This window comes from Clytia hemisphaerica, unplaced genomic scaffold (assembly GCF_902728285.1).
Source record: "Clytia hemisphaerica strain Z4C2 unplaced genomic scaffold, Clytia hemisphaerica genome assembly, whole genome shotgun sequence".
Lineage (NCBI taxonomy): Eukaryota > Metazoa > Cnidaria > Hydrozoa > Leptothecata > Clytiidae > Clytia > Clytia hemisphaerica.
In genome coordinates, this window is record NW_027103771.1 from 555692 (window position 1) to 574443 (window position 18752).

Genomic DNA, 18752 nt, shown 5'->3' on the forward strand with positions numbered 1-18752 from the left:
TCATGTTATTACTTTCAGCTTTCCTGTTATCTCATGCGTATATGCGTATTTTAAAAAGACAGCAGGATAATTTAATTGTCATTCTCAGGTAAAATTGTATTTTTAAAGGAAAAGAAATCCTGTAATCTTAAGTAAAGCAATTTGTATTTTTCAAGGCAAATCAATGCATATTTTCGATGAAAATTTATCCTGTATTCTCAAAGAAAAGAAACTTAATGTTAGACATTGTTGTTTCTGTATCATTTTCAAGTAAAATCAAGGAAATTAATCTATGTTTTCTGAAGGAAAATCAAAAAACTTTCCGGGAAAACTACTTTGTATTTCTCAAGAAGAATCATCATGGTTTTTATCAAGGCAAATTTTAATTTATTTCAATATATTGTTAATTTTCTTATTAAAGAATCTATAATTGTAGTCAAGCAAAAAATGCAAGGCTTGTACTTTTCGTATGGAAAATGATGATATCTTTAATGTTACACAAAAAAAAAGTTTCTAGTATTTTCAAAAAAAGGAAAAATGATGCTGTTTTCATGAGGAAATTATTCCTGTATTGCTCAAGGCAAATCTTAATGTAGTCTTTGTCAAGTTGAGTCTTTTTCTGCTTTGTAAAGGCTGCAGAAGGCTGCCTTGTATTTTGTCAAGGAGAATAAACACTTAATGTTACTATCTTTTACAAGAAAAATAATGTTTTCCATTATAAAAATTTCTTGTATTTGCAAGGGAAAACTCTGTATTTGCAAAGGAAAACTCTGTATTTTGTATTTATAAGGAAAAACTCTGTATTTGTAGGGAAAAACTCTGTATTTGTAAGGGAAAACTCTGTATTTGTAGGGAAAAAAATTGTATTTGTAAGGGAAAACTATGTATTTGTAAGGGAAAACTATGTATTTGTAAGGGAAAACTCTGTAAAAGGGAAAACTCTGCATTTTGTTACGTTGAAATCATCAAAATATATTTTTTAAAGAACATGCTGTCATTTACAAATAACGATTTCCTTGTATTTTCTAAGGAAAATAGCATAATAAAAATGTTCAAAAATCATTGTTTTAATTTTCAATTCAATCTCTCTTTCAAGAAAAATTATTTTTGTGTTTATGAATATGATGTTTTTAAGGAAAATGTTTTTTTGGGACATTTGACAAAATTTCTCTGAGATTTTTTTGCTTCTCGAAAAGGTAGAATTGAATATTTTAGGATTTGATGATCTTTTTATCAAAATGAACACATACAAATACCCTAAATTTCACAGATATTCAGCCATAGGATCCTTTGTAACTCTCGCTCTTTCTCTTTCTTGTAGATTTTTAATTAAATTAATTTAGATTAAAGTAATTTTCTTTACGTGCTTCCAATTCAAAATTGTAACGGTTTCAAGCTGTAAATACTATTCAAGTAAATCTAAACATATTTTTTCTAAATGGGTCTTTCATGAAATTTAAAATTGACCCAAATAATTTGAAATTTAAGTTGAAAACTTGCCTAAAACTCGAATGCTCCATAAAATGCTTATCGAAATATATTTTTTCCAAAGAGGTATTTCATAAACTTTAGAATTGATCCCAAAAATTTAAATTGGAAACTTGCCTAAAATACGAATGTTGAGTTACACTTGAGTGTAAAATATACAGTAAAAAAACTAAACAATCTTAGCTTTAAAATTAAAAAATTAATATCAAAGTCTCACTAAAATTGAAAGAAACCAATTTGCCTCTACCAGCCTTGTCTAAGCATCATCTTAAATTCTTAAACTTTGTCTTTGGTTTTGGTTTAGAATTTTTCCAAACTTAAACTATGTAGTTGGAGTTGGCTGAAATTAAATCAAATCAGGATTGAATTTTTGATGCTCTTGGCAAAGAAATTTGGGACTTTCTCAGAGTTCTTAACAAATTATGAATCCAAAGTAAATGAGTGCTGAAAAAGTGATAATATTTAAATCTCAAAGAATGCATCAATAATCCATAGCAACAATAAACACAATATTGCTTGATAGTGCTCAAGAAATATGAAGACACTCTATTAAAAAAATTCAATGCTGCATTAAGAAAACTTTGGTATAAAGTCCATAAGAATATTGTAATTCAATTCATTTTTGACATGTCCAAAATTCAGGGCTACAGGGCTATATAAGCAAAGCCAAGCTAAAAACCTAGGGCTATGTCAGGGCTATACTTGGGCTGCCATAGGCTACCAAAATAAATTGAAAGAATTCAAAAGTCCACTTTGCCCTTTTTACTCTAATTAGAAAATTGTCAGTCACCTATCTGATTAGGGCTTAAAATGAAACAGATAAGAGCTAATAAATTTTGTGAAAGAGAAAGCATCAAAAGTGTTAAAACCATAATTGAAGCACCAACTAATCACTAATTAAAGTAAACTTGCCTTTTTGCTTTATTGCTGGGGAAATTTTATTTTGTAGAACATGAACATTACTTTCTAATTACTCTCTGCTACTTTTCCAAGACACTGAATTTCCACATTTTAACAATCAGCACTGAATTGACTTAAAAAATCAAGGTTTCTCAAAAAAGGTTCATTCAAAAGTACTCGAATTCTTTATTTAATCTGAGAAAGACACGACTTCTCAGACAGGAGATGACTAGAGACAGTCCCTGCCAGGCAAAATTCCAAGCACTTCTGCCACTGGCCGTTTTTCTGATTAGAAATTGAGTTTCCATCAGGTTGGGAACCACTTACAGCAATCAGTACATATGAGAGGCCTTGAAATTTGTCTAAAGACCCCTTGCTTATCATAAAGCTAGGAAAATTTGGATTCTGCCCAACTCCTTACATATTCTTGGCATTTTGCTGACACGGTAAATTTTTTTTAAATTTTGAGTTTTAAAACTGAATTCAAAATTGAGTATTTTGGCTGTATAACGGCCAAAATAAAGTACTTGACTGCCTGTTATTTTTTCAAACGCACCATAGATAAAAATGTTCAAAAAGATTGAAATCTTCAAATTTGATTTTTTTAGCTTCCAAGAAACACCCTTTCTCAGAGAAAACTAGTCTCAATATCTGTATAATTAACCCTTCAAACCTAAACTATTAATATTAAGACTATGGAAAGGAATCATAAACTCAGACAGAATCAGAAAAAAATAAAAATTCATACCAAAACAAACTAGCAGCATCTTTAGTGATCTTTGCATCGTTTCTTTCTTTCGGTTCAATTCAAAGTTTTCAAAAATGCAGTTTAAAAAGTCCATTTCCGTGTAAGGTTCCTCACGAACCAGCATACCTTCAGTGCGACGAGAAGCAAATGACTTTCAAAAGTGTCTCGCCGCGGCTTTTAAGGAAGATCACTCCCTTGATTTTGATTGGTCAGGATTGCATCCAGTAAAACATTAAAAACCATAGAAACAAGCCATTTAAACAAACTTTCCAATCTGCGAAACCGAGAAAGTAGCATCTACGGAAGTTAGTTTGATCGCTGACGCTCGCGCGGCTTTCATTCAGCTCGGTTCAAAAGATGCATTAATTTCAACAGATGCGTAAAAAGTCTGTTTCTATGGTATTTCTCGTTACACTAGATGCATTTTAAACCAATCAGAATCAACAGTCCGAACTCCCTTAAATGGGACGGCGTGCCATTCAAAGAAGTTATTTGCATCTCGTCGCGCTGGAGGTATGGTGGTTCGTGGGAAACTTAACAAGGAAATTGACTTTTTAAACTGAATTTTTGACATTCATTGCACAGATTTCAACAAAGACCAACGAAAAGAAAGCTGTTGTATGTTTCGGTATGAATTTTCTCTTGTTTTTATCTTTTCGTCTGGATTTAGAAAGTTTTGAAGAGTTGTAAAATTTTAAAGGCAAGTTTAAAGTTTTCTTCAAAAATAATTCACCTCTTTTAGAAACCATGTTCTGTCTAAAAACGAGAATTATCCAATTTGAAAACAAATCCAAGTCTAACTGGTCTAATCGGCATTTGCAATTTTCCTCGTTTGAAAATTAACCTTCTACTTTTATTAAGTTGTTTTCTATTTGCCTTTAACTTTATTACCTTTGAGAAATCATGTCTTTCTCAAATCAGATCAGAAAAAAGTTTTGTCACTGTCATTATATCATAAAAGGAGAGGATTTTGTTAAAACGAAGAAAGCTTTGGTAGTTAGCAGTTCTAAGGTAATTGCTTTTGTTAGCGTAAATGAGAATGACCCTTGTTATCGTTTCTTTAGTTGTTAATTGTCGTCTTGCTGCTTAATTCGTGTTTTGGGAATTAAGATTAGAAAAGGTTTGACAAAGAATGATACGTTACGCAAGATGTTCCCTCTTAGAAATAGTATTTTTTAATCACTTGTTGTGTGACTTCAGTTCATCGTGAAGTATTTTTGTTTGGAGGTTTGAGGAGAAAAAGATTATGATGTGTTTTTTGTTTAACTTTCGAGAAGGGATTTTGTTTCAAAATGTTTATAATTGATTTGTTTTTGTCCCTGTTCACCAATTATTGTAATCGATTATTGTTTAATGAGCTATGAAACAATCGTCGTGTTTTAGGAAATCCTTTGGGGTAGTTCTTTGAGAGAAGATGTCAGGTTTGAATGAACTTATTACCAGAATTCAAATTATTGTTTTGATACGTGGTAGATGAGCTGATTGCGATTGATTGAATTTTATGAAATAGGTTGTATACTAGATGAAGTGCTCTATTATGCATTGTTTTGTATCTGCCAAAAAATCTTGTAAAATTCATAAAAATACATCAAATATGGGTTTCGAGGTACATGCAGCCTTTCATAAACTTTATCCATTCTTGTACCAAAAATCTTAAGAAAATTTTGGTTTAAATTAAAGTGATTTTGATGAAGATTTTAAACCCTTTCGACCCTTCAGTTTCAAAATTTATGTGTTTTAGCTACTAAAAAATGCTTTTAATCATGTAAAGCCTATTGCGATTGGCAATATTAAAACAAAAATTTGATAGGTCGATTTTTAACGTTTTTGAGCACTTTCAGAAAGTAACTTTTCTATTCAATTGAGCATAACTTTCGACCTAATGAACCGAATTCAATAAATGACCCATCAAAACTTAAGTTTTTCTTTCTTCTCTCCAATGAAATAGGAATAGTTCTTCTAAAATTTCTAGATTTCCAGAAAATCAGTTTTAGATAGAGAAACTTTTTTGTGGCGCACCCGGTATCATATATTTGTTATTCGTGGGTATTTTGATGGTTATTTGAAATTCTAGCTCGATAAGTCTGTGGCTGGATGCAATGGCTTCTAATGGTCCAAATGATAGAAGTGAAAACTTGAACAGATTTTTTGGCATGGATATCCTTTTGTATCATGGAAAGCACGGGTCGAAGCTACTCTTTGGTACAATATTTTCCATGTCAACGGCTAACCGAAAAATATGTTATTAGACTTGTTCGTTATATCTAAGTTTTCCATTCAACTCATGAATTGATAGGATCTCCAAGATTTTCATCAACATTGAACATTGGTCCAGAGACAAAGATACAACAAAAATTCAACCTTGTAGAAAACACAGTCATGATCAAAGTCAAAGTAACTTTGTTGCTCTTATTTTCTCTAAGTCATAAAGACAGCAGACTGAGTGAAGTTTACGATGGTATAAAACTGGCTAGCAATCACTTTGTTAATATAACAGTGTTAAGTATTGCACTCACTTCAAATCAAATCTTAATTAGGATGTCTTATTAAAAATGACTTCGGATGCATATTAAATCTCCACAAGAAGGTTGAATCACATTGTCTAGATCTCAAATTTTCTAAATTTAACATTTCAAATTTTAAAATGTTCAAAGCTCTTTCAAACTTTCAACTAGTTTTCATGAAACTATTTTTTCAAAGAACTAGTTGAAAGTTTGAAAAAGCTTTGAACAATTCAAAAATTGTTAATGTTAAATTTAGAAAATTTGAGATCTAGACAATTGATTTGAAGTGAGTGCTATACTTAACACTGTTATATAAACAATGCGATTGCTAGCCAGTTTTATACTATCGTAAACTACTCTCAGTCTGCTGTCTTTATGACCTCGAGAAAATAAGAGCAACACAGTTACTTTGACTTTGATCATGACTGTGTTTTCTACAAAGTTGAATTTTTGTTGTATCTTTGTCTCCGGACCAATGTTTAATGTTGATAAAAACCTTGGAAATCCTATCAAGCTAAGATTTGGAATGGAAAACTAAGATACAACGAACAAGTGTAAGAACATATTTTTCGGTTAGCCGTTGACATGGAAAATATTGTCCCAAAGAGTAGCTTCGACTCGTGCTTTCCATGATATAAAAGGATATCCATTCCAAAAACCTGTTCCAGTGTTCACTTCTACCATTTGAACCATTAGAAGCCATTGCATCCTGCCATTGACTTATCGAGCTAGAATATCAAATAATCATCAAATTACCCACGAATAACAAATATATGATACAAATTCCGTGAAAATTTTGTCACAAATTTTTTTCTTGAAGAGTAAAAAATTTAATTCAAAATTCAGGAAAAATTATAATCTTATGCACTCCAAACCAGTAGGGAGAAGCTGTGATTTCATTTCGAGATACTGGATCATCAAGTCGGTTTAGTAAAAACCACTTCAGGTCAGTCAACACTTTAATAGTTGAGTAACTTTAAGCTTCAGCAAGTCATCAAACAAGTTATTCACATTCGAATCACAAAAGACTCCGCTACAAACTGAACAGTACACCAGTCACTTAAACCTGTACTTCCATCCTGCTCCATTGCAAAGTGACGACACATAGCTATCTCAAAGGAAACACTTCTAATAGTAGTTGACGAATGTTGATCAATCATTAATTTGAAGCAGTTCTAAAATAATTAACTTGAAAAACATTATCAATGTGTCTCATGGCAACTAATGAATCCATCATAAATGACTGAAATGTCCGACGTCATTGCTTCCACACTTTCTTCAAAACAGTTAAATATAAGTGAATGTGTAAAGTATTGATTATAGAATGATAAATGTTTTCCGCTAAAGATTCAAATAAAAAAACGAAAGCAGAAGAAATTTCCTTTTTTTAGACGTTACTCTGGTCAGCAAAATATTTATGAAGTCGAAAATCGCTGTATAAGAGATGAGAAAGATATATTAGCATCACCGTAACATAGCCTCGACATTAATTTCGTAAGGCAAAGTAAATTGGTCAAAAAATATTCAAAACAAGGATCTGAAAGCCATGATCATTTCAATAGCCAACACATAGTCAGCACAACACAGAGTTTGAATTCGCTGAAATCTCAACAAGCTTTGACAAGGATGATATCAAAAAGTCAAAAAAACTTTTTGACAATAATGAAAAGTTTATCTTGAAATCAAATGAGGGAGTTCCAGCAAAATTTTAATCAAACAGAAGAGGGTTCAAAATCCACAATAATTTCAACAATCAGCCTGTCAGCACTTCTCAAGTTTGAGTTTGATGTGATCTCGAAGTCTTTTTAGTTTTGACAGATTTGTTTCCATACATCATGTCTGTACAAAATATACTTTTACATTATTGTTCTTCTGAAACTCATAGATCATTCATCAATCTTGTTTCTTCTTTTCTCTTTTCAGGCGTCACCCTCGATCCGTCCTTTGTACCGTTCAAAATCAATTCAGATGTTGAAAGCTCATCGGAAGTGTCATTATGTTTAGGTAAATATTTTTGAACTTATACTATATACCTGCTACTTTTAAACTACGACTTGATCCTGATTTAGTGTAACCCTGTAAACTCATATTTTTACTCTCATTTTTTTTTACCTTCAGCTTTCATCTTTCATTCGAAACTTAGAAGAACACGTATGGTGACAATGGAGTCACAAAGTGGTACTTAATGGCGTGTATATTTAAAACTCGTATCAAGAAGTACCTTAGATATAACCACTCACAGTAGAGATGAAATGAGTATTTTTGAGTAAGTCTTTTTTGTTAAAACAGTTCTGGTGTTTTTGTTAAGGATGTTTACAAGCTAAGGAATGTTTCTTGTATGTAAGTAGATCGGGTGATGGTGGAATAGCTACTGCTACTACTTAGATAATGATCTTGAAATGAAACTTTACTTGACCATTCCATACTGAGATATAATTACTTTCCTCTTCCCCTTACAAATTTTGAGTAGGGGTACTTATCCAACAATGAATGTTTAAGGGTGAAAACTATTCATTCCGCGTTAGGGATCTCAGAAATATAATTGAGATGATTCCAGCTTTAGATACATGGTCTATGGCAACATAGTTAAACTGTGCGAATCATAGTTGCCTATACGACGGAAAGAAAAACACTGATTTATTTTTATTTCAGACTCTTCAGTAAAGCATTCTAATGGAAAGCCTTGGACGGAAATAATTGACGCGTTCACTATACATTGATTTATACATTGACCATGGCGCACCTGATGCTTTCAACGAATGGTAGTCTTCAAATGCACTTAACATCCGCTATTCGTGTATAAGAAAAATGTAAGTTCAACGATTGGTACATAGATTTGATTTTACCCTGATGAGAAGGGGAGCACTCAATTCAAAAAACGACCGTGCGTGCGGCCCAAAATAATGCCTTTGAAATCGGACCCTTATAGTGTAGAAAAGATTTAGCCAATTTTGAGCAAATTTGACGAAAAACTGACGGTGCATTTTGGCCAGATTTTCCATATTTTACACCCTCAGAGTGTACTTTTTCTCATCTTTTCTCATTTTGACCCTTGCAATGCACTTTGAGAAGCACGGAAAATGACCCTTAAGGGCAGCGCGCACATTGGGTTATTTATGAGGCCCCCCCCATGCCGGAAATACAGCAGGTATAAAGAATTTAGTGATCGACGCATTATTTTTCTTGTTATGGCTAGACTTTTATCAGGTGTCTCGCTTTAAGTATTTCGCGACTACGCGATGGAGGAAGTTATAAGAGCTGATGAGAAAGAGAGAGATATGAACCATCCCATCAGGGGAACTGACCTTGAGGATCATCTAAAAATATTAGAATATTCTAGGAAATCACTACGCTAGAAATGTTGGTAAAAATAAAATAGTAGCTAAAAATTTCAATTTCAAATATTAAACATATCAGACACCAATTACACCATTTAGCACACCATTCCAGATAATTCTATCCAGTGCCATATCATACCAATCAACATTAACCTTTCTTAAAGCTTTCTAATGCCTCGGTCATATGTAAATTCTGAAGCTCCTTTTGGACGACGATTACGAAAGAGAAAAGACGAGAGAAGCTTGCGTTGCAGTCTATCAAAGGGTTTGCGCAACGTGCCCAAGCCAAGTAAGCTGGCGAGAGGTGACATAATTATCAATCTTTTTGAGAGATAAACGTTGTAAAAGGCTTTCGGTGCTAATCCTGTGGGTATATACTTGTGTACGGCTTACTCGACACATGGTGGTGAAAGTTTCTATGTGATGTAAGAAGCTTCTCTGTGAGACACCACGTTTCAGCGCCGTGTAGAAGAATCAGAAGGATGAGCGATTGATAGGCAGAACTCTTTGCCTGGTGCAATCGAGCGGATTGAAAGAAGTGCTTTTCTCAAAGAACCAAAAGCATTACCTGCTTTATGAATTCTATGGTTAACATCAAATTCATCTTGGGAATTTCTCGAAAAGAAAGTTCCTAAATAGCAGAATTTGTCGGTGATTGGAAAAATTTGATTTCCAAGGTCGTAAGGTTGGTATTGTCGAAAGATTTGGGATCAGTGTAGTTTTTTAGAGGTCTGCTAACGAGAAGAATTTCTTTGATGGTTTATTAGGCGTATTATAATCTTCAACAATCTTTATTCCAAAACGGTCAAAATGTTCGACCAAAAGTGGTGAATAGCATTCGATGTCTCTTCGGGATGAACAGCAGAACTGCAGTCACAGATTTAAAGCCCGAAGGGCTAGATGTTGTGCCTTGAGCTCTTCCAAGAAAAAAAAAAGTGAATACTGCAAAAAATGTTGCTGATATTGATTTTGAAAACCTGCGAAACTTCTTATTAGTCAAGCGCTGAAATTATTTTGTAATGTCACGTAAAATCCTACCTAACCTCAGCACACTTTCAGCCAAAGCACGCCGCATACTGCAGTATCATCTGCATACTCAGAGTCATCAACGTCAAAGTCAGTTCCTTTAAAATTATATCGTCTACCTGTGAGTTTGTTATCGTTTTTTGTTCTAAAGATACAGAGTGGGCGATTGTGGATTTTCCTCCATGTAATCATAAAAGCGTCAATTTTTTTAATAAAAAACAAAAATGCTTCTGGTTATTCTATTTGTCATTAAGCTGTTTAGCCCAACGAAACACATTTCAATAACAGTGTATGAAAATGATAAATAAGCTGGCCCGCGTACATCACCTTGTTTCGCAGCTTCACACCGATAGTACAAGGCATGATATGGGTAACAGATTTAACATCAAAAGTAATTTGGAAGTTTTAATGTAGCAATTTTAAGACATCAATCAATTTCTTAGTGACACCAAATTTGGCTAAAATGTACCATAAAAGTGGACGACCCTACCCTGTCAAAAACCTTATCCAGGTCCAAAAATAAAAACCATGTTTCAAGGTTATGCTCACGACGTTTCTTGATAGAAATTTTTACAGTAAAAACTGCGCCGGTACAGCCACGACCCCTTCTGAAACCACATTGATTTTCATGATAGAGCTGTTCAATGAGCGGTTGAATTCTCTTATTAATAATGATGGCCGTAATTTTATATGCAATCTATAAAAGCATGATGCCTCTGTAGTTTCCAGGTTTACTAAGATTACCTTTCTCTAGTAATGTTACGAGACGACCGGTATCCAATTGAGCTTCATTTGCCCATATAACAATGATAATTTGGTATAAGTAATCGAAACGAACACTATCTTGAGCAATTGATTTGAGCATTTGAGCAGTAACTCCTGTTTCACCAGGAGCATTGTTTTTGAGGTGGTTTATAGCGTTTACTTCATCAGTAGATGGCACGAAGCCCAACGAATCATCAATCGGACACTGGTCTAGAGAGTCTAGGATGTTTGAGTTGAAGACTGGAGGTTGATTATAGAGGGTTTGAAAGTGATTACGAAAGACTTCTGCTGATGATCGACATTCTGTCCCGTCTGCTTTACACTTCATAATTGACGTTATAATCCTTAAATAAATTAACTTGGACAGAAAATTTATAATTTTGTACATCCCCTTCTCACAGATCCGGTAGAATCTTTTCAGCCAGTGGGGGTAAAAATAACGGACCAAAACGAGATTTTTTATGACCGGGGATTCAAATAAAGTCAGAAGATTCAATACACGGGTTTCGAATTAAATTTTTGCTTAGCTTTAGCTTTGATCCCATGTAAATTTGCACGAAAAATATCAAGTAAACAGAACGAAAATTGGCCGTGCATCAAGCAATTTTAGCTCATTTTTCCATTTTTACAGACTTTATGGGTCATTATGAAAACAAAAAACATTAAAATAAAAAGTCAATCATTTAATCATATTTCTTTTATTGAATTTAAAATAGAAAAACATCTTTTGAATGAACACCTGGCTTTCAAAAGACAAGAAAGGAAATCTATCAACATTTTATAAGGCATTTCCCCTTATCGCTCCTTTTATTTACTTGATTTTTTCTCTCGCGCCAGATTTAATTCGAAACCCGTGTATTGGGATGGGAAAAATAGCATGAATTTTTGCAGTGAGGATTGGTTTAATTAATTATTTTCAGCGGGGACAAAAATTGAGTATAATTTCCCACCGGGACGATATTTTGGCCAATTTTTCCAGTGGGATGGGTTCCCAGTGGGTCTGTGAGAAAGGGGTGTTTTTGTAATAGTAAAGACTGATTTAACGTATGCTTACTTCTGTTTTGGATTGCATGTGATTTAGTTCTTTCTTCGCTTTACAGCATGCATTCAAACAAAGATGGCAGATGATGAATTATAGAATCACAGGATTGTCTCAACCTATTTGTCCAGCTTTTCAGGTAAGTCATTAGCCACGCAACGACAGTTGAAGCACTACTTGTTAAAGATTATGGATTATTTTGCTTCAGCTAGTGAAGGAGAAGCTCTGTTTAGTGTTCTAAGTAAGATGTCTGTGGTTTGTACAATCATGTCACGACATTGAAGTCCTTGCGGGGGAATTTCGTATGAGAATGGAACAAATGATGTCAATGGAATTTGGTGCAGTACAATTCTTCGCCGCCAGTAAAAAAAGAAGTCTAATCGTAATTGACTCTTTTAGCGTTTACGTTTACAAAAAAGACCAAAAATAGGGGTGTGTGATATGATTTTTGAAATCTAAAATTATTTTTAGCGTTCGTGATTTGTTAATAAATTTTTTTATTCGTTTCAGAAAAAGCTCCTGACACTTCATCAAAGATAGAACGACGGGGAAACTCTTTACGCGATCAACCCGAGCTTAATGAACAATATGCTACACATTCAAGGGCGAATTTATTCCGACGGTCATATTCTAGGAATAATGGGCTTGTGACACCAATGAACCAATGAACCGTTATTAAAGAACTACCCTTCCTCAATCTCACATACACAGTGCTGAAGAATTAACTGGTCGTCCAAGCATCTAATTTGTGATACCAACAACCGAAAACACTGTGGTAATAAGATATAATCGTGGTGGATTATGCACTATCCCATACGATAGCTGCAATGAGATTTTTCGTGCACATTCTGTTAAGAATGCAAGGTCAGGCTAAAACGTAGGTCTTTGACAATAAGTTAAAGGAGTCGAATATCCAAAGATACTTAAACGTTAGTTTACGCCAGGCAGTCGCCAACATTAAATAACAAGAATTAGAATCACGGGAACAGGACGTTTTTGTTTTTCATACATTTCCTGTTAAAGGAATGCTTACTATAAAAGTCTGTCTCAAAATAATTTGCAGCTGAGACAAAAATGGCTGTAACTTTTGATAGAATTCGAATCAAGTTACGATTTTGTGCTTTTTAAAAAGATATTTGTGAGTGGAGTATTATCAAGCAAAAAAAAAAATGAAAAAATGAAAAATGAAAATGAAAAATGAAGAACAAAAAAATCAACTTCTTGTAGAAATGTGTTATGATTACCATTTTCACAGGAGTGATTCTTCAATCTTAGATCATTATCACTGTGAAAAAAGTTCTCAAAAAAATTTATTCAATCAAAAGATATCAAACAAAAACTATTGCTAATTGACTCTATAAAGTAGTAAAAAACGACAAAACCAGCCTTTTGTCAATCAACCAATAACAAACTTTGTTCTATTATCTCACCATTATTAGCAAACATTTTATGTAAAGAAATGGATTTAGGGGTTTAGTGACTTGAAGTCAAACAGTCTTACTTCTTCCCAATGATTTTTTAGAATTTCTGTTGGAAAATCATATCAAAAAGGAGCCTCAATAATCTATCTTATGGTAATAGATAGTTGTTTTTTGTGTTCCTTCAATATCTTTTCTTTCTCGTTTTTACTTCAGGTCTTTGATCCGGGGATGGTTGGTTCGACCGACGACATCCGAAGCTTAAGCTCGACCAAAAAGTTTCACGAAATGAAAGACTTGATCCTGGATTTGAAGGTAGGCATTATTTGAAACATTCTTATTTGGATTAAAAGTACTATTAGTTCTTTCAAGGTTGATGAAAACGGTGAAGGGGAATGAACTGATGAAAATAGACAGTTTCTTTTTGTTATTTTTGGACTTACCCCGGTGGAGGTCCTATAAATTAACCGTTGTCTGTATGTTCGTTCGTTCGTTCGTTGTTGTTATTAACTCTTCTCAAGATTGGCTCATTCAAATTTTATGATTTTTGGCACAAAGGTGCATGACTATAAACCCTCGAATGTGACGGAGCCCGATTTTCGTAAAAAAAAAGCTTTTGGGGCAAATTTGGGCCAAAAACGGCTAAAAAACGGGTTTTTTGGACTTAATGAAAAATTGGATCATTTGTTTTTTCTGGATTTTTGCACGAAAGTAGAGTATCATCGTAGATAAAGGATGGTTTCTAAACGTGTTTTTTATAAGAAATAAACGACTAATTTTAATAGATCGTCACTATTTGTATTCTGAATGATGTTTAAGTAAAAATTATAAGTGTGTCAAATGCATAACCAGGTAGGTCCATAAAAGTATCACTTGTTGAGTTAATTTTCTCTTTATTTTGTAGGAAGGCTCGTGTGGTCGTGCAACAACATACAAATTTATCAGTACACAAATTTATGGCTGGATGGTGGTTGGACTCCCTGTCTGGTATGACTGTTCAGCTGCTTCTTGAATACTCTATATACAAAATGTAGAAGATCGAGATTTACACCTGTTGTCATGTTGCAAGGCTTGCAATCGTATCAAGAAGACACAAACAGAAGAAACTCAGAGGCAGATGAAGCGAGGAAGAAATTCTTCCTTCCCTACTCTTGTTAACTTAAATTTACTTTCTTAATAAATCAAGAAGAAATCATTTGTTACATTAACACACACAGTTGTCTGTCAAATATTTTCATCGGGGACTGATTTGGAACACAAAACTTTTAGTAAAATACCCCAACGAAAAGTCATTTAAAATTCCCAAAGAAAATCACAAATTTGAGTTTTTAAGGTAAAAACTAAGCTTTATTCAAAGTTTCTTGATGTTACATGGACATTGATCAACCCCAAGCATGTCCTCTACAAGTCCGATAGACTTATTAAAGCAAATGATATGCCCTTGAGTCCAATTTATAAGCCTAGATTTTCCTTGAAAACAAGTCCGATTATTCTGAAATATTACTTTTGGCGTCTTTGATCTCGATTTTTAAAAAGAAAAAAAGAGAAAGCGTTAATGAGGTTATATTACTCTTAAGGGCTCTGACCATAGTCAGAAAATTGATTTTAGTATCTGAACATAAAAGTTATGTTTTAGATTCTTTAACACTTTTAACAAAGAATTGCCTTTATAAATTGCTTTTTAATCAAACCCCTTAAGAGTAATTAAGAACTTAATTGCAAAAATGACGTTATGAACTTTAAAAAGACGTTAATAATATGTTGCATCACCTTCTTTTATAAAAAGTGCTAAGTTTTAATGGGTAATTAACCTTTTTGTTTCGAACTTTCTTCAAACTGTCCGCAAAGAATTGAACTATTTTAAATTTTGCGGAAAATTTTTCTAAAAAGATGTGTCAAAAGTTATGACTGTTTTTTTAAGCAAAATCCAGATGAAAAATTGATGAAAAACCACTATTTTGAAGATTTCGAGACAAAGAAGCATTTACAAATATTTTCCGCAAAAATTTCTATTGTTCGGTAAAAGATACACCATCTACTGCGAAAATTTTTTCAAAAAGTTTTTTCTTCGCCGAAACTAAGCTCTTCAAAGTTGAAATACTCTTCCTCGCAAAAGTCTTCATTTTCTTCTTCATCAAATTTTTTCAATGCAATTTTTGAATTTTCAGATTCAGGAATAGTTTGTCTAACAGAAAATGTATAACATGCCATAGTTTTGTTGGTTACATCAGTCAGAAAACACATTTTAAACACGGCAATTATGAAAAATTCACTATGGTCAGAGCCCTTAAAGCTCTATCCTTCCCTGAAAAAAGTTATTTTACAAAATTTAAAAAGCTTCTTTGGTTGTTGAGAAATTTGGGATTGTGTATAGAAGGGTAACAATTTTGCGCCAATTAGTCATAAAAGTCTGGTGTCCAAGATTCCCCATACGCAACACCGGACTGACACCGTGTACATACAGCGAAAAGATACTTTGCCATCGGACAGTCAGGTGCGTCGGAAAAGCTGATATAATTTTGAATACGCCTTTTCGACCGTAGCCGCCAATTGCCACGCGGTATCGTATTTGTCCGTTTTACCAACCTAAAACCGTCCCAGTCTTTTTTCGCATCTCAGGGGAGGCCAATTTAAATTGTTGTTTTACGGGCCAAGCTACCCAAAAAAGAAGGTCGGTCGGTCGGCGAAAAAATAAAAATAAAAGTAGAATTTCACCAATAAAATCACCTAAAAAGCAAAAGTAAAAAGTACACAGTCAATTTTTTTTTCTTTTGAAAATTAGGTCAAAACAGCCCTAAAATGCAAGAAAATCTTTTATAAAGTTTTTATTTATAGCTCAATAAAAAAAGCCAATTGAACCTCATCAAAATTTTACAAATGTCAGTTTTTAAGGCTAGGAACATTTAAGTCAAGTTTGGAGGGTGTCCGGACAATTCCCCCCTGGAAAATTCCCACACGGTGAATTCCCCCCTGGTGAATTCCCACCCATATATTTTCATATGTGTTTTTAAGTTTCGAAATCATAGACTGTAACCCCCGGAAGGGGGTACTAGGGTTGGCGAATGAGAGGTATGTGCGGACAGGACCTCCGAAAACCAACTCTTAGAGAGACTGATATTTTTGCTGAAAAGGTGACCCTTAAAGAGACTTTTTGAATTTTTTGTTTTTCGATTTTTGAGAAAAGTCATACCCTTAGAGAGACTTTATTACAATTTTTCTCTGGAAATCAAAACATTTTCTAAAAATCCTGAATTTTCCGACCCTTAGAGAGACTAATTTAAAACTTTCAATGGAAACAAACCTCCAATTTTAGGGTCAAGGATTTTTACAAAGTTTTAAGAATTACAACTCGCTTATTTCAAATTATATGATTTTTTAGTTCACCAGGGGGAAATTCACCGGGTGGGAATTTTCTGGGGGGGGGAATTCACCAGGAGGGAATTTACTGGAGGGGAATTCACCGGGGGGAATTGTCCGGGAATCGTTTGGAGATGATGGGATGAAAAATATGTATTTTACAGACTAAAAGATTTTCGAATATTTCATAAAAATCAAGATGTCTCTTTAGTTTTGACACCTCAATTGTTGCCTGAGACTCGTATTCTCATTTAATTGAAGCCTTCTTTGGTGATAATGTCTATCTTGCTAAATGTAATAATAATCCCGGGCCCTCGTGAGAAATTTTTTTGCCATCCTTAGGGTACACTCATTGAGTTTCAAGCCCGAAGGGCTAGAGGTCAATCTCTAACCTTTCTCAGGCAAGAAAAATTGAAGCCTTAAAATATGCGCCGTATTTTTGATGACGGATTGAATCTAGCAATTCCTTTGTCTTCGAGTGATATATTTTTCGAAATTAAGCGGTAAATTTTAGTTTCAATCTGTCATTTGTGTAAAAACCAGGCGGGTCGCTCAAGGCCGCGCAACTTTGGTAGGATTTGTTGGCTTCAAATCCTACCAAAGAGATTGACCTCTAGCCTTCGGCTTGAAACTCAATGGGTACACTAGCAAGCGTCTGTCTTTCCTTGGACACAGCAACGCGGGAATAGTGCTTACAATAAAGAGTTCTTATAAAAAATAGAAATTGCCGCGGGAGAGTGGATTGGAAAGAGTTGTATTCAGTGAACATATATCGAAATAGATCCCATTGCAAGTTCAATCTGCAGCGAAATACATCGACGTGGTTTACTAGTCTATCCTTAGGGGGTTCGAAATTTTTTGACCATTTATCATTTTATTTAGCGTTCTTATAAACGCAATCAATACCGTATTTAATTGGTTTTGAGATAATTGGTTTCAAATTAATTTCACGCGTACTTTTTATTACTCAGTTTTAGTTTTGATTTTTTGAAACTAGATTCATGACAGAAAAAGCTTTTGATGAGTGATGTTCGAAATTTTTTAAGTTGAAAGTTCGAGATTTCGTTTTAAAAAATTGTTTTAAATTAACCTTGTGGCGCTTGGTATCATTTTGATTTTACTTGCATTCACATTGTCATTGTATTTACATTTAGCCTGTGGATATGGAGCACACAGTATTCTCGTTTCGCATGCAATGGTAAAATAGTATTTTTTATCTCATTTCTGTCATTTTTTTGGCATATTTTTGCCCCAGATATTTTGTTATTCAGTTTTTAAGGTTTTTCCTAGCAATTTTTCCTATACATTTCTAACCGTTTTGGACTTTTTCTTTTTTTGAGTTTTTCTGACTTTCTAGCTTCTCTAGAAACCTTTTTCAGGAATTTAATTCATTTCCAGACATTTCTTGAGGTTTTTTAGCCTTCAGTTTTGTTATTTTTTTGGACCTACCTGGAGGTCCTTTAATTTTACCGTTGTCCATCCGTCCGTTCGTCTGTTACCACCTTTTCTTAGGATTTGTTCATTGTTTTATTTTATTTTTTTTCACAGTGATACAAAATAGCAATGCCTAAAAAGTGAGTCCAATTTTTGAAAAAAAAATTGGGGGGAATTTGGGCCAAAAGCTGCCTAAAAATAGGGTTTTTTGGACTTTGTGCAAAATCGCTTCATTAGTTTTTCCTGTAAAAAGATAGAGTGCTAGCTGGCCTAAAATGTTACTGAAGTGATTTTTCTCGGGAAATTATTTTCGTCGTAAAATACTGAATTTCGTTTTTTGGGGAAATTCCCTTTTAACATTTTCCTGTTACCAGCTTTTCTTGGGATCGGCTCATTGTTTTTTTTTGATTTTTTACACAAACATACAAAATGGTAATGCCAAAATGTAACAGAGCCCAATTTTTGAGAAAAAAATAATTATTTTTTTTTTGGGGGGGGGAATTAGGGCCAAAAATGCCTAAGAAAAGGGTTTTTTGGACTTTTTGTGAAATTGCTTTGTTAGTTTCTTCTAATTTTTTTTGCACAAAGATAGATGGCAAGGTTCTCTGTAATATGGCTCAATTCGTTTTTTTCCACAAATTTTTTTTTACCGTGATCTTATCTAGGGGAATTCCCTTAAGTTGTTTTGAGGAAAAATGAGTATTTCTCGCGATTGGCTTGGTCTTTTTTTCTAATTCTTTGCATAGTTTAATTTTG

General features: G+C 33.7%; 1 protein-coding gene and 2 long non-coding RNA genes across 10 annotated transcripts in view; 1 reads left to right on the forward strand and 2 right to left on the reverse strand.

The window, feature by feature from the left end:
- LOC136806039 (uncharacterized) overlaps positions 1 to 3551 on the reverse strand; it is a 24229-nt gene extending 20678 nt beyond the window's left edge. For both annotated transcript variants that reach the window (XR_010846504.1, XR_010846503.1), the window contains exon 1: positions 3116 to 3551. This is a non-coding gene — a long non-coding RNA (uncharacterized lncRNA). The remainder of the gene's footprint in view (positions 1 to 3115) is intronic.
- The window catches only part of LOC136806038 (uncharacterized), a 22632-nt gene extending 8219 nt beyond the window's left edge, over positions 1 to 14413 (forward strand). Inside the window, exons 2-9 of one of the 7 annotated variants that reach the window (XR_010846498.1) lie at positions 3701 to 3743; positions 7543 to 7623; positions 7738 to 7885; positions 8272 to 8429; positions 11849 to 11926; positions 12298 to 12664; positions 13422 to 13520; positions 14110 to 14413. This is a non-coding gene — a long non-coding RNA (uncharacterized lncRNA). Of the gene's footprint in view, positions 1 to 3609; positions 3744 to 7542; positions 7624 to 7737; positions 7886 to 8271; positions 8430 to 11848; positions 11927 to 12297; positions 12665 to 13421; positions 13521 to 14109 lie in introns of those variants that run through there. The other 6 variants (XR_010846496.1, XR_010846497.1, XR_010846500.1 and 3 more) reach the window with 6 other exon arrangements.
- Positions 1 to 18752, reverse strand: part of LOC136806051 (membrane protein FAM174-like) — a 420508-nt gene that overhangs the window by 178422 nt on the left and 223334 nt on the right. The gene's annotated exons all lie outside the window — the stretch shown is intronic.